Raw genomic sequence first — 22,055 nt, 5'->3', positions numbered from 1 at the left:
TGGGGGCTTCCCCACCACCCACCAGCAGAGCAATTCTCTGCCCTCCAGGACCAGGGGGCGGGCGGGCCGCCTTGCCTTTGGAGCCTTCGGATAAGAGGACCACCCCGGGCGCCCCGTCATGCGGGCGGCTCCTGCCCCAAGTGGCACTCGCTCACACCTTGTGCCTGAAGGCTCTGGAGGGCCCCACCTGTTTGGAGGCCTTGGCAGGGCGGACTCCAGCCTGGGTTGTCCCTGGGGACAGCGGGCAGGTGTCCTCTCCATGCCCAGAGGGCCCTGGCTGAGACAATGGCCCTCCCGATGCAGGCCTCAACTTCCCGGATCCACCTTCACGCATCTCTCTGCAGGCCGCACCCTGGATGAGAACCCAGAGCTCCTGAGAATCTTCGAGGGTTTTGTGGAACGCAGAGGGCGGAACAAGACAGAAATCATCCACCCGGCTCAGGCTGGTAACGGGAATGTGTATTTATTTCTTCTGGCCTTTTAGCTGTGATTTCCTAAACCCAGGAAGTGACTTTTGGCCTGTCCTTCTTCGTGTACCGCGGTGACGATGTGGAAAGCCTGGAGCAATATACACGGCCCCTCGCCGTGCTATCTGCAGGCATCTGTCGGTTACACCGCATTTCCTGGTGCACAGGAGCAGCTCAGGATGCAGAATCACAGGGACCCTGCAGCCCACCCCTTCCTGGCGGTGCCTCCGAGTGACCTGCACCCCTTTCCTCTCAGAGTCAACCCCCCGGCACCCCTCAGTCTGAGTGCCCAGGCTGCCCGTTTTCTCTCTGTAGCCATTCCCTTTTCCATCCCCAGTCTTGCCCTCTGTGAGATGGGTGTAGGATGTTCATTCCTAGGCTCCTCTGTGAAGTTGGTCTTGATCCTCTGAGACCCACAAGGAAGAACTCCCCATTGCGTGTCTTCTCAATAGAACCCCCAAGGTAGGGTCTGCATTCGGCAGGGGAGCTAGACAGTGTTTTCCTAGGGGACTGGTTAGAGTTCCACTTTTGGTTAATAGATGAGCTGGGCTAGACGTCCTGGGCTCTGACCCCTGGTGGCCTTAAAGCACATTGACGACACTCAGGTCCAGGAGCTTCTGCAGGTGCTTGGAAAAGGCAGCCTGAAGTCCGGGGGACTGTCCAGTGAGGCTCAGCCCTGCCAGCGGTCTGCACCAGGGGCAATCTTTCCAGGACAGCACTCAGAGGTCTTCCTCTCTTCCCTCTTCTTGCTGACTTTCTTCCCCAACAACATTGTATTTCCTCGTGTGGACGGTCATCACATATCCTCTCCCCTACTGGAGGGAGCTGGGATGTTTCCAGTCTTTTGCTCTGATGAGGAAGGTGCAGGAAATAAAGCATACACATGGCAAGAATAGAGGTGTTTCTACGGCATAGACTAAAATCTCCTTTTTGCATACAGCCCCCGAGTATTCTTTTAGCTTATCAGGTCTTTCATGTGTGCGTGTGTGTGTGACACACAGAGAGAGATATTATAACCAGAGCTGAGCTTACTTCCTTGTGCTTAAGTCTCTGTTTACTTTTTTTAATGAATGATAGTATCTTTTGTGCATATTCCCTGCATGATTGCTTTTTTCTTTTTAAAATCTAAACATCTTTATATAAGGCGATCAAGCCACTTTGCTTGTGACGTGAGGCACAAATATCTGTCCCAGCGGATGATTTGTTTTTATGTGCTTTACCTTCACATATTGTCAAGATGTCAGTTCTTTCCCAATATGTTAATATCTATACATTAACAAAGCCTTTATAATACCTCAGCAGACATCTCAGGGAGAAACTGATGTGATGATTTGAACATTGACATAAAAATACAAAGGCTGAGGACACGCAGGATGATCTTGAAGAAGACAGCGGAAGGCTCTGCCACCAGGCATTCAGACCTCTTATGAAGCTCCAGGAACTGGGGCAGTGGGCGGGGACAGGCACACAGCAACGGGAAGGACGGGGTCCGGCCCAGACCCACACAGGGCGACGTTTGTGACTCTGACCAGCCTGATGAGGGAATCCAGACCTAAAGAGCAGACTCTGCACCCTTCCATGGAAATGCAGTCCAGCACAGACACACAGGCATGGTGCTTGCAGCTGAGAGGGGCACTGCAGGGCAGTGGGAGAGGGCGCTCTCAGTAAATGGTTCAGGTCCACCTGTTCCTCATTTGGGGAAAAAAAATTCATCTTGGCTCTTACTTCACATCATAAGTAAAGATCAAAGTGGAGGCAGTGATAAGAGAACAGACTCTGTATGATTTCAATACCTGTAAGACCACGGGGTTTTTGCACCTTGTTTTATGTCCCTGGATATGTCAGTGTCTCCTACTTTACAGTCTATGGGAACTTGAATAGAATCTGTACCCTACTGTTGCGTGAAGTTTGTATAAAGCTTAATTATGTTGAATCGGTGCATGTGCTTTTCAGGCCTACCATATCCTTCTACATCTCTGTATATCTAGTCTAGTAATTTGGGGGAGTTTGACATTAAAACGTCAACTAAAAATCTTAATTTATCTATTTTTTAAAAAATAGTAATATATAGTGGAACTATACTAGTTCTATATTTTCCAAGTCTCCTGTAAATATTAAATGTTATCATACTTTCAGGAAGCGACAGTTAGAACTGGACATGGAACAACAGACTGGTTCCAAATAGGAAAAGGAGTACGTCAAGGCTGTATATCGTCACCCTGCTTATTTAACTTACATGCAGAGTACATCATGAGAAACGCTGGACTGGAAGAAACACAAACTGGAATCAAGATTGCCGGGAGAAATATCAATGACCTCAGATATGCAGATGACACCACCCTTATGGCAGAAAGTGAAGAGGAACTAAAAAGCCTCTTAATGAAAGTGAAAGTGGAGAGTGAAAAAGTTGGCTTAAAGCTCAACATTCAGAAAATGAAGATCATGGCATCCGGTCCCATCACTTCATGGGAAATAGATGGGGAAACAGTGGAAACAGTGTCAGACTTTATTTTTCGGGGCTCCAAAATCACTGCAGATGGTGACTGCATCCATGAAATTAAAAGACGCTTACTCCTTGCAAGGAAAGTTATGACCAACCTAGATAGCATATTCAAAAGCAGAGACATTACTTTGCCAACAAAGGTTCGTCTAGTCAAGGCTATGGTTTTTCCTGTGGTCATGTATGGATGTGAGAGTTGGACTGTGAAGAAGGCTGAGCGCTGAAGAATTGATGCTTTTGAACTGTGGTGTTGGAGAAGACTCTTGAGAGTCCCTTGGACTGCAAGGAGATCCAACCAGTCCATTCTGAAGGAGATTAGCCCTGGGATTTCTTTGGAAGGAATGATGCTGAAACTGAAACTCCAGTACTTCGGCCACCTCATGCGAAGAGTTGACTCACTGGAAAAGACTCTGATGCTGGGAGGGATTGGGGGCAGGAGGAGAAGGGGATGACAGAGGATGAGATGGCTGGATGGCATCACTGACTCAATGGACGTGGGTCTCAGTGAACTCCGGGAGTTGGTGATGGACAGGGAGGCCTGGCGTGCTGTGATTCATGGGGTCGCAAAGAGTCAGACACGACTGAGCGACTGATCTGATCTGATCTGATCATACTTTCATAATTTAAAAAAATTAAAATAAAAAGCACTTTTAGAAAGGTTTTATAAAACAATGTAAAATGATGAAATACTAGATGTCCAAAAATCAGGTGTGAACACTGTAAACACAGCACGACCTTAATTAGGCAAAATAAAAGCACAAATACGTAAAAAAGACAAGATCGAGGTGGACATTAGATCTGAGTGTGAGAGTTTAAAATGATGACATTTCTAGTAGAATAGAATATTTTTGTTCTTGCAGTAAGCAAACACTTCTTAGAACAGAGTACACTGCTGCTGCTACTGCTAAGTCGCTTCAGTCGTGTCCAACTCTGTGCGACCCCAGAGACGGCAGCCCACCAGGCTCCCCCGTCCCTGGGATTCTCCAGGCAAGAACACTGGAGTGGGTTGCCATTGCCTTGTCTGACAGAGTACACTAACAAATGGAAAAATTGATAAATTGGATGTTTATAAAATTAAGAAATTCTCTACACCAAATGTAACCATTACGAGAGTAAAAATGGCCCAAGTAGAGACAGGACAAACACCTTCCCTATTAACACAGTCTGCTGGGCCTCATCCAGTATTTCCGAATCAAGAGGGAGGAGTGTGTGCCGAGTACCTGCATTTCTGACTAGTAGCTCATGCTACTGATGACTTGAGAACCACTGTCTCAGAGGATGCGTGGGACAGCCATTTGACAGTCTTTGATGTGCTAAGACCATCATGAAGCTGGACAAAATTTACATAAGATTCTGAGAACATTTTCTCTGCCTGAGGCAGTTGATTTTTCATTCACTGTCTGGTTCAAATGCCCGGTCAGCCTTGTTCATATCCTTCCACCCACTGGAGACGTACTTGTCCATTACATAGGAGCCTCAGGTCTCTTTGGAAGCTATCCCTGCTCTTAATAAAAAAATAGGCTCCAAAATCATTTTTTCAAGCCATTAATGCACATGTAAAATGTAACCTTGTTTTACAGCCAAACTTTACTAAAAATTTATATTTCTACGATGTTGAAAGTATCTATTATGATATAAGGTGGGCTCTCCTACACCAGCCGGAGGAAATGTACTGGTGAAATACACACCTGTGCTGGGTCATATGTCTGAGCAGAAGTGCGGGGACAGAGTATGTGTATGTCCATCCTGAGAAAGGATTGAAACTGCATTCCTCGCGTGGGACTCAAACCCGCCTGCACTTCGGGATGGAACTTAAACCCACAATCCCTGACTTAGGAGGGAACTTGAACCCACTGTCTTTTCACTGAAACCATTAACCAGGTGTCAGGACTTACTGAAGCTCAGGGTTTTTTTTTATCTCATCACAGAAAGAACTGAACATGAGGCAAAGTGGTAGGCAAAGAGTGAGTTTACGAGCATCCGTGCCTGTGAGAGATACGAGTGGGCAGGTGAGCAGGCTCTGCCCTGAGGACTGAGCGGGCTTTATTTTTGTAAACATAAGTGGGCAGGGGAGACCCCCACCTTCTTCCTCACTGGCAGACTTCAAGGCTTATATCATTAGTTCCTCTTCTGACCCTATAGGGTCTAGCTAGGACTGTCATGGCTACTTAAATCATATGTATAGTTAGCATAAGGATGGTAACACAGACTAAAACATGATAACTCATCTCAGCTTTCGGTATAATGTCCCCTTTCATCTACATTTCTGTCTTGGCCAAGGCAGAAATGCTACCCTTCAAGAATTATTAACTCCCTGACTTCATGGAACAAGATTCAGAAACCCCAAATCTTATGCCTTGTGCTTTAACTACCTGGGCCTGTGGCCTGAGTGTCCTGGCGCTTGGATGCACCTGTCTTCCTTCAAAGTAGTGCAGACTGTCACCAGGTTACTGGATTCTCTTTTTTTTTTTTCATTGAAATTGAATTTTTATTCCAAAGACTGTAATGGGTAGAAAGACAACAGCCAAAATTAAAAACAACTGGCTTAATTGGAAATTAGAAGTAGTTGATCTGCAGGAGAGCAAACAGTGGGTGACGGCCTTGGCACTCTAATAACTGTTATAACCAAGAGAGCATAAAAAAACAAATGTGCTGATACATAACGTGGCTATGCAGCATTTACAGCAAATAACAGGAAGAAAGGAAGACAGAAAGAAAAGGAAAAAAATCTACAAAACCCCCAAACTAAGAAATTAATAATTAAGAACATAGTGGGTAAATACTTTCGGTAGCAAAATTTTCACAGTTCTTAAAATGGGAGTCTCCAAAAGTACTTAAGTTCAAAAGCTAAAAAAACTGAAGAGGAAATAGTTACACTGGCTTAGGAGAGCTGCTGCCTGTCACGAAGATGACTATCAGTCCTAGTTCCAAACACAGTGATAACCGGTGAACCTGACCAACCGAAGAGAGGCCGACTGTCGGGCACTGACTTCACTGATTGTACAAACACGCTGGACCATTCATCACTAACAGCTACTGCTCCTCCTGACTGATGCCAAGGCTGCCTTTCTGCACCTCGAGTTCCTCGGCATGGATTCTCTTCTTGAGTGGTCATTAGCTTACAACAGTCTCCCAAACTCCCTTCAAATTTCTGTTCTATCTTTAACCCCCTAGTGGGCTTTCTAAACTATTTAATTATCCTACTCTATCCCTACCAATGGTGGTGGTGATGGTGGTTTAGTTGGTAAGTCGTGTATGACTCTTGAGAATCCTCGGACTGTAGCCCACCAGGCTCCTCTGTCCATGGGATTTCCCAGGCAAGAATACTGGAGTGGATTGCCATTTCCTTCTCCAGGGGATCTTCCCAACCCAGGAATCGAATCCACGTCTCCCGCATCACAGTCTCCTATACTGCAGGCAGATTCTTTCCTGACTAAGCCACTGGGGAAGCCATTCCTATCAATACAACCTCACAAAGGGCACTGAACAATTTACACTCAAGCAGCCACGAATGAGAGGTCTGATGCCCACACCCTCACCAGCACCGCAGGACGTTTTTATCTCAGCCACTCTGCTGCGTGTGTGGTGACCTCTCGCTATGGCTTTCATCTGCATTTTCCTAAAGCAATATACCTAAGGAGTAATAATGTGCATATCACCACCATCTGGTGACTTTTTTGGTGAAACGCCTAGTCAAATCTTCTGTCCATTTTTTTCTGATGAAATTGTCCATATAAGTAAGTCTGTGTTGGTCTCAATTTAAACAGCTTCACATAGAATCACTCTCTTTTTATTGTACGTTTTTTAAAGAAGTTACAGCCTGTAATCTGCCATCTTCACCGCGTTGGCGCACAGGTCAGCAGTGCTCAGTGCGCTTACACTGTTGTGAAGCAGCTCTCCACCCAGAGCCTTTCATCCTGCAAATGGGAAACTCCACGCCCCAGACAAGGCTCCCCCGTCTCCCCCGCCCCCCAGGCTCCCGGTAAGCACCACTCTAGTCTCCATTCCCATGAGGAAGACCGCTTTAGATGCCTCCCAGGAGTGGACTCAACAGTGCTTATCTCTTGCGAACAGCTTGTTTCACTTATCATAATGTCCTCAAGACTCATCTATGACATTAGCATAGACCAGGATTTCCTTCCATTATAAGGTTGAATAATATTTCACTGTATGACTCAACCACGTTTGTCATCCATTCGTCCACCACTGAACACTGGGGTGCTTCCACCCCTTGGCTACTGTGAAATATGGGCATGCAAGTTTCTCTTGCAGACTCTGCTTTCAATTCTGAATATATACACAGAGTTTGGAATACTGGATCATAAAGCAGTTGTATTTTTTTTAAGTCATCTCCATACTTCCCATAGTGGTTATGCCATTTTAAAATCATATCAACAGCGCATGCAAGTTCCAGTTTCTCCGTATCTTTGCAAATACTTGGTATCTTCTCTATTTTTAATTAAGCAGTCAGCCTCATCTGATGTGTGAGATTTTATCTCTGTGTTTGCGGTTTATATTGCTCTCATGATTAGTGATTTTAAGCACATTTTCATATGCTTGTTGGCCATCTGTGTATCACCGGAGACACGTCTATTCAAGTCCTCTGCCCATTTTTCAACAACCACAAGTACTTTACTCCTTCTGGATACTAACCCGTTGTTAGATACACAACCTTCACGTATTTCCCGCCGCCCTGCAGGCTTCTTTCCAACTGCCACGCCCTCTGGCGTGGGCCTATTCGCTCTGCTGCTGATGCTGTTTCCTGTGACTGCTGTCACATACGGAAAATCATTATCAATCTAGTGTCATGAGCGTTGCCCCTGTTTTATTTCGGGAGTTTCATAGATTTCGGACTTTCATTTAGGTCTTTAATCCATTTTGAGTTAATTTTTGTACCGCATAAGGGCCCAGTTTTGTTCTTCTGCACATAAACATCCAGCTGTCCCAACATCATTTGCTGAAGAGACTGTCCTTTCCCCATCGTGTGCCCTGGCTCCCTACTGAAGGTCAACTGAACAAACACAAGGGTTCATCCACGGGCTCTCTATGCTGTCCCTCTGGTCTGCTTGTTTTCGTGCCAGTGCCACGCCATCTTGATTAACAAAGATCTGTGATGTGTTCTGGAGTCAGGAGGCGGCATCCTCCTACGCTGCTCTTTAAAATTTTGTTTTGGCTGCTCAGGTTCTCTTGAGATTGCAAACGGATTTTAGATAAATATTTCTATTTCTGCCAAGAAAACACAAAGAGACAGAGAGATTGCACTTTGTGGACTGCTTTTGGCAGTATGAACACTGTAGTGACAGTCTTCTAATCTATGCACATGAGGTTTCTTTCCATTTATTTGTGTCTTTAATTTCAGCCACTTCTTGTAGTTAGTTCTCAGTTTTCAAGTCTTTCACTTTCTTGGTTAATTTCCTCCTAGGTATTTTGTCCTTTTGATGTCATCGTAAATGGAATCTAAATTTTAGATTGTTGACTTTTAGCATACAGAAATGCAACTCATTTGTGGGCTGGCTTTGTGTCCAACAATTTTGCTGAATTACGTTATTAGTCCTACAGTATTTTCTGGTGGAATCCTTAAATAAGAGTTCCCACATACAAGATCACATCATATGAAAATAGAGGTAATTTACTTCTCCCCTGCAAATTTGAACACCTTTGCTTTTTCATGCCTAACTGCCTTTGCTAGGACTTCCAGGACTGTGTTGAATATAAACGGCAAATCAGTATCATTGCCTTGTTCTTGCTTTTAGAGAAAATATTTAGTCTGTCATCACTCAGTGTTAATGTGGGTTTTTCCGAAATGGCCTTTATTATATTGAAGTAGTTTCCGTCTATTCCTAGTTTGTTGAGTCTTTTTTTAACATGAAAAGGTGTTGAATCTTGTCTGTCCCTTCTCTACTTCAGTTTGGATCATCACGTGGACTTTGCCCATCTGTGAATGAGGGGGCAATGGCTTGGGTTCATTCGTTTACTCTTGCATGCGCTGAGCATCTGTGCACTGTTCCCTTCTGGGTGCAGCCAGCTGAAATATCACATCATCTTAGATCCTAGATGGCACTGTTTCCTCGGCGCTCACGGCCACGGGGTGGGGGGAGGGCGAGGACAGCATCTCAGCCACGGCCACAGGTGGGGGGCAGAGCCAGGGCATTTCCAGCACAACATCTTGCACCAGCTGTGAAGCTAGAGCGGGCTCTGGAGTCAGCTCCAGGGCCAGAGCCCCCTGAAGGACTAGGACGTGCCCCATCGGTAGACGAGTGCCCGCCCTGACAGCAACTATTGAGCTGCAGCCGGCTGCAGCTCAAACAGACCAGCTCCAGAACAAGAGCACGCTCTGGCTCTATCTCCAGAGCTAAGGCCATCTCCATCACCAGCTCTCCCACCAATTCTCACACCACTGCCAGGCTTGGAGCCGGCCCCAGTATCAGCTCCCATCAGGGAGCCAGCCCTGCACTTCGGGGGAAGGCTGTGGGACGTGTCTCTCTTCGGGAAGTCACACAGAAGGGCAGTCAGGCGGCTGGTCTTTCCTCTTCTTGCTGCTTCAGCGCCATCTCAAGATCTAGAGCAGAGCTGGCTCCAGCACCAGGCCTGTTACCATCTGAGATCTAGATCCAGCTGCAGAAAACAGCTACAGAACTAAAAGCAGCTCTAGACTAAGTCACTTCTGTCACTGGCTGTAGTGCCACCTTCAGCAGACCCCCGGGAACTGGCACCCACAGCACAGCCAGCCATAGCAGCAGCTTGGAGCCTGGCCAACGTCTGCACCAGGACCAGGAAGAGAGCCAGAGTCATCACAGGACTGTTTGCCCCCTGGGTAAGTAGAGGCACATCTGGTACATGCAGGAAAGCTAGGGTTACCTTGACCTACAAAGCTAAGGTCACTGAAAGCCCCACAATTTGCACCAACTTGGACTAATGTCAGTTCTGTCACCAGCTACAGAACCAAAGCCCCTTCCACCCACACATGGGGACCGGCTCCACAATGGAAGCCTCTGCAGGTGCTGGTCCTTGCACCAAAATTGGGAGTAATACCGGAGACCTAGAGTCAGCCTCAGCACTAGAGTCAGGTCGAGAGCCGGTTCCAGCACTACGACCAGAGACAGGGCCGGCTTCAGCCCCAGCGCAGGCACTGCTCCCGGGCCAGACCCTCGGCTGGGCCAGCAGCATCTCAGCATCAGCCGCAGCTCCCGCTCTGGGGCCGGTCCACCTCTGCAACACCTTCGGCTCCAACCACTGACCTCCAGCCACACCAGCTCCAGCCCCAGAGCTCGCTCACTTGCCTAGGAAGGCAAGTTTTTCTTACTTTTCTCTTGTATATCATCTTTGGTTTTATATTTCATGTGTTCAAGTTCAAATTCAATGACAATTAGCCCTGAAATTGTTTTAAATTGTACAATTCAACAGCACTAACCACATTCTCTGTGCTGTGCGCACCACTGCCCTCTAATCCCAGACACTTTTATCTCCTCAGTGGGAACCCTGTGCCCATTAAGCAGTCACGCTCCAGCTCCACTCCCTCAACCTGACAGTCACGAGTCTGCTTCCTGTCTCTCTGTTTCGTCTCCCTGCTCCGCAGCCCCTTCATGAGTTCAACTGACCCTCCATCACAGAGGTGAAGACCCTTGAAAATGCCAACATGTTCCATCGCATGACCTCGACCACCAACTGTGACCGTGTCCTGACAAAGACGACCTTCAGCAAAGGGGTGAAGGTCAGGCACAGAGCCAACTCAACCCTCCCCGACCCAAAGCAGAAGGGACTCAAGATTGCGAAGGGCATCTTCTAATTGGTCCTCAGCACTGGGCAGTCACATGGCTGCCCTCCCCAGCATCTGTAACTAGGTAACTAGTTATTTATAGACTGGTCAGGTGGGCACCTGCCCCCCCACCTGCCAGCCCAGGTCACCTCCAGGCCGTTTCACCCTGAACCTCTCCGCTGCCAGTGTGATGCCTGCCAGTCAACAGGCTGACCGACCTCCAGTAGACCACCAGTAGCCTCAGGTGCCTTCTCATCCCTGGGGTCCAAAGGACTACCTGACTTTGCCAAGGAGCACTGCCCACGGGCCCCAGCCCCTGCAGGCGCCGCAGCCCATGCGGCGTGCCATCCAGGCACTGCCGTCTGTGGTCGCCTCACAAGTTCCTAGTGCAGGTCACTGGCATTTGTGCCCATGGGTCCCACCGAGCATCACTCACCCTGTGGATTTAACCACTGCAAAGCCGGCTCTGCCACGCAGTCACCAAGTCCCCGACACAGAGTTCAGGACCAGGGGCAGCTCCCACCTTAGTGCTGTGACCAGCTCAGATGGGGGCAGAGGTCTGCAGCGGGGACTCTGCCCACGTGCTCAGTGTGCATTGGGCCAGCTCCTCCAGCTTCGGAGTACAGGAAATCATACGAGCTTTGGCACAGAGCCCTATGATGCCCAACCGAAGAAGGCTACTGCCCACCCCCTCTCCCTGACATCCCTTCCCAGCCCCTTCATTCCTGGACCGGAGCTCCCCACTCCACACCCAAAAAAGGGGCCAGGAAGTCCTGGCTCCTAAACAGAGTTTCTAGAAGCCCATGAGTGGGTCGTCAGCCTCTGTTGCCCTGCAGGATCCAGAGATTCTGCTGACCATGCTGTCTCCATGATTACCGAGATCTGGCATCAGCTCGGCCCCCAGCATCACCTCCCCCTTCTGAGCTTCAACCACACACCCACAAACTCTCTGTCTCAGGGGTCTGCAACCACACCTCCTCACTGCCTGCAGCACGTGGGCAACACTGATCATCCACCATGGACATGGACAATGGCAACATGTGCGAGAGCATCCTTGTGAGCTCGTCAGGCTAAATGTCCCCTTGATCCCCTAATTCAGACCTCTCTGGGTACCAATCTCTTGGTACAATCTCTTGTAGCCCGCCAGGGTCTTCTGCCCACGCCATTCTCCAGGAAATATACTGGCGTGGGTTGCCATTCCTTATCCAGGGGATCTTCCTGACTCAGGGATCGAGCCCAGGACTCCCACATTGCAAACAGATTTTATATCATCTAAGCAAGACATATATCTATATACAGATGTCTTACTAATTGCTCATCAGATTTCCATTACCATTTTGAAATGAAAAGCAAAAGTGGACATCGCCGACTTACTCCCATCCTTAGGGAGAGAACTTTCAGCCTTTCTCCTGAATGTGATGTATGTGTTTTTCTCAAATATCCTAAATCATGTGAAGGAAATACTATTCTATTTCTACTTTATTGAGAGCAGCTATTAAAAAAAAAAAGGCTTGTGTTTCTTCAAAGTTTTAAATGCTTTTTCTACATCAGTTGAGATGACCACGTGTTTTTATTGAGGTGGTGTACGATACCCATTAACTGTGCTGAACAGCCCCGCTCATTCCTGAGACAGACAGCACTGGAGATGACTATATAGTCCCTTCAATATGCTGCTGGGTTCTGTCTGCTAGCCTTTTGCTGAAGATTTTTACATCTTTCTAATGGATTTTGGCCTGCAGATATCTTTTCTTATAGCATCTTTCAGTTCAGTTTAGTCACTCAGTCATGTCTGACTCTTTGCGACCCCATAACTGCAGCACACCAGGCTTCCCTGTCCATCATCAACTCCTGAAGCTTGCTCAAACTCATGTCCACTGAGTCCATGTTGCCATCCAACATCCCATCCTCTGTTGTCCCCTTCTCCTCCCACCTTCACTCTTTTCCAGCATCAGGGTCTTTTCCAATGAGTCAGTTCTTCGCATCAGATGGCCAAAGTATTGGAGACTCAGCTTCAGCATCAGTCCTTCCAATGAACATTCAGGACTGATTTCTTTTAGGATGGACTGGTTGGATCTCCTTGCAGTCCAAGGGACTTTCAAGAATCTTCTCCAACACTACAGTTCAAAAGTATCAGTTTCTCAGTACTCAGCTTTCTTTATGGTCCTACTCTCTTTACAGAATCTTTGGAGTTATGTTAATGTCATCACAAAATGAGTTTAAATGTGTTTGTTTTGTACTTTTTGAAGAATTTAGGATCTGTTTTCTATTAAGTATCTGAGACAAAACACCAATGAAGGCATCAGGTGCTGGGTTTTTCCCTGTTGGGGTCTTATTACTGCTTCAGTTTGTTTACTTGTAAGAGGTCTACTCAGACTTTCCATTTCTTCTTGAGTCAGCTTTGCTAGCTTGTGTGTTTCTAGGAATTCATCCATTTCATTTAGGTTAAGCAACTTGTTGACATACAACTGTCCCATGTTGTCCATTTTTTAAATCTTTAAAACAAAGAACTATTGGTGTCACTGATTTTCTCGAGTGCTCCTCTGTTCTGTTATCCCTGCTCTAAATTTCATTATTTGCTTTGTTCTGCTAACCTTGGGTTTATTTTGCTCTCTTTGCCTATCTAATCAAGGGCATCGTCTCACCAGCCCCTGACAACAGCCAGGGCCTCTCTCCAGACATGCGTCACTGGGTGGACAACAATCACAGACAGGAGAGGACCAGGCGACCAGGCACTTTTGACCCCAAACTGGCAGTCCAGGTCTCTCCCAGACTACAGTTTCACCCTGAACCTTGCCAGCCCCCAGGCTTTGGTGGCTGCCCTGGACGGGCTGACCTGGCCTCTCACAGACCACAGCCTCAGGTGTTGTCTGTGATCTGGAAACAAGAGGACTTGCTGAAGTTTGCAAAGGGCACTGCCCACCGTCACAGGGCCCTACCCACCACCACCAGACTCTGCCTCTGGGTGCTTCCCTCACACCCTCCAGGCTTGGGTCCCTGGTGCCTATGCCCTTGGGCACTAAAGAGCATCCGTCCGTCAGATCTGACAATGGCAAAGCTGGTCCTTCCATCCAGCCACCAGTTCCCCAACATGGAGCCCAGGACCAGTAGAAGCTCCCACTCCAGGATCTGGGATCAGCTAAGGAGATGATGGCCTGGACTCAGCGGCTGGGAAGGCGCCCACGTGCTCGGTGTGCACTCCAGGCCCAAGCGGAGAGGATCGTAAGCTTTTCCAGCGTGAGCTTGGCCCCCTCGTGGCCAGGGGGAGGAGATGACTGCCCCACCCCTTCTCTGGGACAGCCCCTCCCAGTTCCAGCGTGCCTCACTCCCTCCATACCCAGAGGGGACCAAGACGCCCCAGCTCCTAGAAGCCCCTGGAGTTGGACGCTGGCACGGGGTGCCCTGCGGGGTCTGGGCTCTGCCGATCCTCCACTCCTTGGGGGCCAGGAGTATACGTTCCGTCCTCAGCATCCCCATGGCCCTCAGCCTCCAGCAGCCCTCGTCTTCAGCTCCACATGCCCTTGGCAGCCTCGGGCACGTGAGGGCTGGGTCTCAGGGTCTGCAACGTCAGCTTCTCGCTGCTCTCCAACCAGCAGGTGAGGGACCCCCTGCATCCATGTCAGCCTGGGCATCAGAAGAGCAACAAGGGCCAGAGTGCCCTGCTGATCCTCCAGGCCCCTCACTCGGACCTCTCTGGTCCAGACGGCACCCGAAGGGCTTTGATGAGAAGCCCCCTCTGGGCCCTCAGGGCAGCAGGCCCCTCCCTGAGAGGAGGAGGATGACTGCACAGCCTCCACTGAGCACAGGAGGAGACAGAACCCCCGCAACTCTGGGGGGTTCTCTAGGATCCATGCTATACGGGCTGGAACACCGTCCAAAAAACACCTCTGAATCTAGGAGCTGAGAAGTGGGGGTTCTGACCAGACAGCCTGTACCTTGTCCCCCTTGCCCTGCAGTGACATCTGACCCCTGTCCCCACACTCAGAGTCCTGTGTGGTCTGGTCCAGACACCCTCCCCGGTGAGCACCTCTCATCCCCGCCCCAGGCTCCCTACCGCCTTCCTCCCCCAGGGACCCTCCCAAGCTCCTCCCCACCCCGTCACCCCCATCCACAATGGACTCACCCCCAAGGCCGGGCTCAGAGCCTCAGGCTCCTGTGCAAGGACAGCCTTTGGGGCCAGGTTGGCCTGGACTCAAACCCACGGCAGGGCCACGTCACAGCCCGTGACAGGCCAGCTCATGTGGTGACTCTCTGAGCCTCAGTTTCCTCCACTGAAATCGGGATCGGTGCCTCTGACCTTGGGAGAGGGTGCTGGGGATCAAAGCAGGGAGAGGAAGACACCCAAAGTGCTTGGACTCAGGAGGTCCCCTGTCTGGGGGAGCCCAACCCAGGACAAGGTCTCAGTGTGGGCTCAGTGGACGTGAAGAGCCATGATCTGACCGCCCTAGTCACGGCTGGACTTGGTCACTTAGACTTGAATGACCTTGAGTGCTGGGACCGCTGCTCATCTACAAAGTGGGGTGAAATCACTGAGAGACCAGAGGCCTCACTATTAACAGCTACTGCCCCCCCCAACTCTCTCCTCTAGGGGTGCTGGGCGCCCTTCTCCATGGGCTCCCTCTGACCCTCGGCCACCGGCCAGGCCTGCCCTAGGGGACAGGCTGGACCTCAGTCTTGGGGCGCTGTCAGAAAGACAAGCAACGTGGGCAGAGGACGCGCGGACGTGGTGGTCTCCCCTTCTCCCTGCCGAGTCGGCGTCCAGCGACTCACCCAGCCGGGCCCTGGGGTCCAGACGGAGGGCTGGGGGTTTGCACGGTGACTGTCCTGTCTCCTGGTCTCCAGGACCACCCCGCCCAGCGCTCGGCGGCCAGCCTGGCTGCGGTGGGGGTGGAGTCGGAGCTCAAGGGGACACAGGCCCCAGAGCAGGGGACTGGGGGGCCCGGCAGGACGTTCACGACCGGAGGAGCCGTTGGCGGTGCGCGCGGCGGGAGGCGGGGGACGCGCATGCGCCGTGCGGCTGCAGGGGGAGGGGTGCCCGAGGCCCCGCCCCCCTGGTGGGTCACCCCCACGCCCCATCCCGAGGCAGGGGTGGGGAGGGCTGAGAGCCTGCAGCGCACCCCCAGCCCCCGGGAGGGAGAGTCAGCGCAGTGAGCGCCCTGAGCCTCCTGAGCACTTCTTGTCCAAGCCCTCACGGGACAGTTAAGAAACAGGCCAGGAGAGGGGCAGGGACTCGGCCCAGCACAGCGCTTGAGCCCCGCGCAGAGGGGCAGGCAGGGTTCCAGGCTCCGAGGCCGGGCTTCAGCCCTGCCATGGGGTTTGCTCTGGGAACCAGACGGCCTGAGGTCCTGGGGGACCCTGCCCACCCACCCTGCCCACCCCTCCCACGTGGGACCCTTTCCTTTGGGCATCCACACATGGGCTCAAGTGCGCGCGTGTGTGCGCCTGCGCGCGCACACACACACACACACACACACACACCACACACACACACACACTGAATGCCCTGCTGGGAGTGGACCCTGGAAGGAGATGAGGAGGAAGAAAGAGGTGGGAAGTGGCCTGACGGGACCCACCGCTGGGGAGGGCACGGGAGGCGGTTCCCTGCTGCCTGGACGCCTTCATTTTATCTCCCAGTTATTGAGCGCCTGTTCCATGAAGGCTTCCGCCTGCGTGTGTGCTCAGTCCTATTTGACCTTTTGCGATCCCATGGACTATAGTCTGCCAGGCTCCTAGGTCCATGGAATTCTGCAGGCCAGAATACTTAAGCAGGTTGACAATTCCTACTCCAGCGGATCTTCTTACCCAAGAATCGAACCCGCAGTCTCCTGCATCTCCTGCGTTGGCAGGCAAACTCTTTACCACTGCGCCACCTGGGAAGCCCCCTACCCCATGCAGGCGCCTCCTAAATGCTGGTGGCAGAGCCATGAACACAGGCTGACAGATAAGATCTTCATGCCCAGGCACACATGCCTCCCAGGCAGGTTTCGTTCTCAGGAGATGGGTCTGACAAGAGGCCTAAGTAAGGCTCCTGGAGTTCCATAATCCAGGCTGGAGGAGAAATGAGCTCCCTGGGGACCTTTTAGCATCCTATCACCAGGACGGGGCTGGGAGGGCACAGGGCCCCCCTGGGAATGTGAAGCGTGTGCTCGCTGCCTTGGGGAGAGTTGCAGCATCCTTTGTCTCTGACCCTGGAACCCCGTGTCGTCTTCCAGCTTCTGGGAAATGGTGACAGGCTCAGTTGTTAGTGTGCAAGTGGGCCCAATCTCAGACCCTTCTTAGTTCTCAATGGGCCAAAACTGAAGTTGCTCTCCTTGGTCCAGCCGACAGCATTGGGGCAAAGGACTGAGGGCTTGAGGAGGGCAGAAAGGCTTAAAGCAACTCTTAAGAACCACGATTTGGACAGGAATGGGTTTGGGGCTCCAGCAAGTGCTGGATCATGGTAGACTGGATTAGAGGGCAGCCTCTGGACCAGTTCTTTGGGTCTAAATCATGTCTCTACCACTTACTTTGTGTAGGTCACTTCCTCTCTCCGGGTCTTGGTTACCTTTTAAAGGTAAGAATCAGGTGAAGATTAATGAACTAATACAGGGAAAGCTCTTAAGAAAATGTCCGGCACACCGAGAGTTCTATAGAAGGTTTTGTGCAGTTGGCTCAGATCAGGGCCCCTTGGGCAGGACAGGGGGCAGGGGCTTGGCTGGTGGGAAGGGCGTGGAGGCACAGCAGGTCCAGAGGACGACGGGGCTAGCTATGGGCTGCCACCCCCTGATACCTGTCCAGCTGTCTGTCTGCTTCCCCAGGAGGCCAGCAGGGGTAGCAGTGCCCCCCAGTAGAATCGGGGGACTGTTACCGGGTGGGCAGAACCTCTGGGAGAGAGAGGAAAGCACCCTGAAATTGACTGCTCGGCCAGGTCATCAGGTGCGGGAGAGATGGGAGGGGCTTGGGGAGGAGGAGAGGGTGAGGGGCTGATGGATGAGCGGATAGTGAGAAAGAGGCGCAGCTAACTCCGGAGACACTCGGGGCTTCTGGCAGCCACCTGTGCTCCCTGTTACCAGATACACAGGGGAAGGGAAACTTGGATTTGAAAGAACCTGGCTGGGGTGACTAGGGCCAGTGGAGTAAGGAATCCAAATTTATTGAAAAGCAGACAGTGATTTTACTAACAAAGTGGGTTTCATCAGGAAAGGCAAGAGGATTGCTATCAGGACACACATACCACAGCAAAGACTATAGGCAAGTCCGCGAAACAGGAGAACAGAGTTACTCTGCAGAGAATAGTAGGCAGTTGGGAAACTGAGCTTTGGAGGAAAATCGATTGGAGGCAAGTGCGAGTTCAGGGCTGATGAGGGCTTCCCATTGGCTGAGCTGCTTGCTTTCCCACTGGCTAAGAAAAAGTTACCCAAAAAGGCAAAATGGTTGTCCAAGGAGGCCTTATAAATAGCTAAGAAGCAAAAGGCAAAGGAGAAAGGGACAGATACCCAACTGAATGCAGAGTTCAAGAGAATAGGAAGGAGAGATAAGCCTTCTTAAGTGAACAATGCAAAGAAATAGAGGAAAACTATAGAATGAGAAAGACTAGAGATCTCTTCAAGAAAATTAAAGATACCAAGGGAATATTTAAGGCAAAGTTGCGCACGATGAAAGACAACCTGTATGGACCTAACAGAAGCAGAAGAGATTAAAAAGAGGTGACAAGAATACACAGATCAGATCAGTCACTCAGTCGTGTCCGACTCTTTGCGACCCCATGAATCACAGCACGCCAGGCCTCCCTGTCCATCACCAACTCCCGGAGTTCACTCAGATTCACGTCCATCGAGTCAGTGATGCCATCCAGCCATCTCATCCTCTGTCGTCCCCTTCTCCTCTTGCCCCCAATCCCTCCCAGCATCAGAGTCTTTTCCAATGAGTCAACTCTTCGCATGAGGTGGCCAAAGTACTGGAGTTTCAGCTTTAGCATCATTCCTTCCAAAGAAATCCCAGGGCTAATCTCCTTCAGAATGGACTGGTTGGATCTCCTTGCAGTCCAAGGGACTCTCAAGAGTCTTCTCCAACACCACAGTTCAAAAGCATCAATTCTTCGGCACTCAGCTTTCTTCACAGTCCAACTCTCACATCCATACATGACCACTGGAAAAACCATAGCCTTGACTAGAACGAACCTTTGTTGGCAAAGTAATGTCTCTGCTTTTGAATATGCTGTCTAGGTTGGTCATAACTTTCCTTCCAAGGAGTAAGCATCTTTTAATTTCATGGCTGCAGTCACCATCTGCAGTGATTTTGGAGCCCCAAGAAATAAAGTCTGACACTGTTTCCACTGTTTCCCCATCTATTTCTCATGAAGTGATGGGACCAGATGCCATGATCTTCGTTTTCTGAATGTTGAGCTTTAAGCCAACTTTTTCACTCTCCACTTTCACTTTCATCAAGAAGCTTTTGAGTTCCTCTTCACTTTCTGCCATAAGGGTGGTGTCATCTGCATATCTGAGGTTATTGATATTTCTCCCGGCAATCTTGATTCCAGCTTGTGCTTCTTCCAGTCCAGCATTTCTCATGATGTACTCTGCATATAATTTAAATAAGCAGGGTGACAATATACAGCCTTAACGTACTCCTTTTCCTATTTGGAACCAGTTTGTTGTTCCATGTCCAGTTCTAACTGTTGCTTCCTGACCTGCATACAAATTTCTCAAGAGGCAGGTCAGGTGGTCTGGTATTCCCATCTCTTTCAGAATTTTCCACAGTTTATTGTGATCCACACAGTCAAAGGCTTTGGCATAGTCAATAAAACAGAAATAGACGTTTTTCTGGAACTCTCTTGCTTTTTCCATGATCCAGCAGATGTTGGCAATTTGATCTCTGGTACAAGAATACACAGAACTATACAAAAAAAGTCTTAATGACCTGGATAACCACGATGGTGTGGTCACTTATCTAGAGCCAGACATCCTGGGGTGTGAAGTCAAATGGGCCTTAGGAAGCATTGCTACAAACAAAGCTAGTGGAGGAGATGGAATTCCAGCTGAGCTATTTCAAATCCTAAAAGATGATGCTGTGAAGGTGCTACACTCAATATGCCAGCAAATTTGGAAAACTCAGCAGTGGCCACAGGACTGGAAGAGGTTCGTTTTCATTCCGATCCCAAAAAAGGGCAATTGGAGCTGTTTCCTGGGGGGTGAGGCTGGTGTGTGTTCTGGAGAGGGTCAGGCTGCTTCCTTGGAGATGATCTGAATGACCAGGGGAATCTGGTATTCACACTGTAGACTGTGGTATTCCCTGGGCTAAGACAGGAGAGTCAGGCTTTATAAAATAAACAGTAAAGGGAATTCCATGGAAGGCCAGTGCTTAGGACTCTTGTGTTTTCACTGTAGGGGGCATGGGTTTGATCCCCGGTCAGGGAACCAAGTCCCACAAGCGGCATGGTGAGGCCAAAATGTAAAATAAAAATAAAATATATAACATATATAAACTAAGTGAATAATAAAACAAAATGACAGTGAAGACCTTTGTCTCTGCCCCCAGGCTGCCCCTCTGGTCCCAGGGTCTGCTCACACACTCGGACGCTCCCATGTTCCTGGCTCTGGAGGCATCTATCTGCTGTCTGTCTCACTTACTTGGGACTGGCAAATGTTATTCCATCGTGATCCCATTATTCCCACAGAACTCCCACTGCAGCATGGAATCTGCCAGCCTCTCCTCCTCACCAGCTGCTTCATGAGCTCTGGGGGCAGAGAAGGGCTGGGGTCCTGCTGAACAAACCCAGCTCAGTTCAGTTCAGTCACTCAGTTGTGTCTGACTCTTCGCGACCCCATGGACTGCAGCATGCCAGGCCTCCCTGTCCATCACCAACTCCCGGAGTTTACTCAAATTCATCTCCATTGAGTCGGTGATGCCATCCAACCATCTCATCCTCTGTCGTCCCCTTCTCCTCCCACCTTCAGTCTTTCCCAGCATCAGGGTCTTTTCAAAGAGTCAGCTCTTCGAATCAGGTGGCCAAAGTATTGGAGTTTCAGCTTCAACGTCAGTCCTTCCAATGAACACTCAGGACTGATCTCCTTTAAGATGGACTGGTTGGGTCTCCTTGCAGTCCGAGGGACTCTCAAGATTTGTTTTCTCCAAAACCACAGTTCAAAAGCATCAAATCTTTAGCACTCAGGTGTCTTTATAGTCCAACTCTCACATCCATGCATGACCACTGGAAAAACCATAGCCTCGATGAGATGGACCTTTGTTGGCAAAGAAATGTCTCTGCTTTTTAATATGCTGTCTAGGTTGGTCATAACTTTCCTTCCAAGGAGTAAGCATCTTTTAATTTCATGGCTGCAGTCACCATCTGCAGTGATTTTGGAGCCCCCAAAAATAAAGTCAGCCACTGTTTCCCCATCTATTTGCCATGAAGTGATCGGACCAGATGCTATAATCTTAGTTTTCTGAATGTTGAGCTTTAAGCCAACTTTTTCACTCTCCTCTTTCACTTTCATCAAGAGGCTCTTTAGTTCTTCACTTTCTGCCATAAGGGAGGTATCATCTGCATATCTGAGGTTATTGATAATTCTCCCAGCAATCTTGATTCCAGCTTGTGCTTCATCCAGCCCAGCGTTTCTCATGATGTACTCTGCATATAAGTTAAATAAGCAGGGTATCGATATACAGCCTTGACATACTCCTTTCCTGATTTGGAACCAGTCTGTTGTTCCAGGACCAGTTCTAACTATTGCTTCCTGACCTGCATACAGGTTTCTCAAGAGGCAGGTCCGGTGGTCTGGTATTCCCATCTCTTTCAGAATTTTCCAGTTTATTGTGATCACACAGTCTAGGCTTTGGCATAGTCAATAATGCAGAAATAGATGTTTTTCTGGAACTCTCTTGCTTTTTCCATGATCCACCAAATGGTGGCAATTTGATCTCTGGTTCCTCTGCCTTTTCTAAATCCAGCTTGAACATATGGAAGTTCACAGTTCATGTTCTGTTGAAGCCTGGCTTAGTGAATTTTGAGCATTACTTTACTAGACTGTGAGATGAGTGCAACTGTGCGGTAGTTGAGCATTCTTTGGCACTGCCTTCCTTTGGAATTGGAATGAAAACTGACCTTTCCCAGTCCTGTGGCCACTGTTGAGTTTTCCAAATTTGCTGGCATATTGAGTGCAGCACTTTCACAGCACCATTTTTAGGATTTGAAATAGCTCAACTGGAATTCCATCACCTCCACTAGCTTGTTCGTAGTGATGCTTCCTAAGGCCCACTTGACTTCACATTCCAGGATGTAAACCCAGCTGCTCCAAAAAGCCACGCCATGGAAAATGCCCCAGCTTCAGCCCCCAGGCCAGAAGAGCAGCAT

The 22,055-nt window shown here is 49.6% G+C and overlaps 1 long non-coding RNA gene across 3 annotated transcripts; it reads right to left on the bottom strand.

Moving 5' to 3' along the window:
• Positions 1-438: 438 nt before the first annotated feature.
• On the bottom strand, positions 439-15,765 carry LOC133257697 (uncharacterized). Of its 3 annotated transcripts, XR_009739657.1 has the most exons (5): positions 15,491-15,742; positions 14,844-15,031; positions 14,058-14,344; positions 5,340-5,467; positions 439-2,150 (listed from the first exon to the last, which is right to left on the bottom strand). It is a non-coding gene; the product is annotated as an uncharacterized LOC133257697 (long non-coding RNA). The 3 variants fall into 3 exon arrangements; XR_009739655.1 differs by having other exon boundaries at positions 5,340-14,344; positions 15,491-15,765; XR_009739656.1 differs by having other exon boundaries at positions 439-2,102; positions 5,340-14,344; positions 15,491-15,765.
• Positions 15,766-22,055: the final 6,290 nt, after the last annotated feature.

Source organism: Bos javanicus, chromosome 11, assembly GCF_032452875.1.
Source record: "Bos javanicus breed banteng chromosome 11, ARS-OSU_banteng_1.0, whole genome shotgun sequence".
NCBI classification, from domain to species: Eukaryota; Metazoa; Chordata; class Mammalia; order Artiodactyla; family Bovidae; genus Bos; species Bos javanicus.
This window is presented reverse-complemented; position numbering and strand designations above follow the sequence as displayed.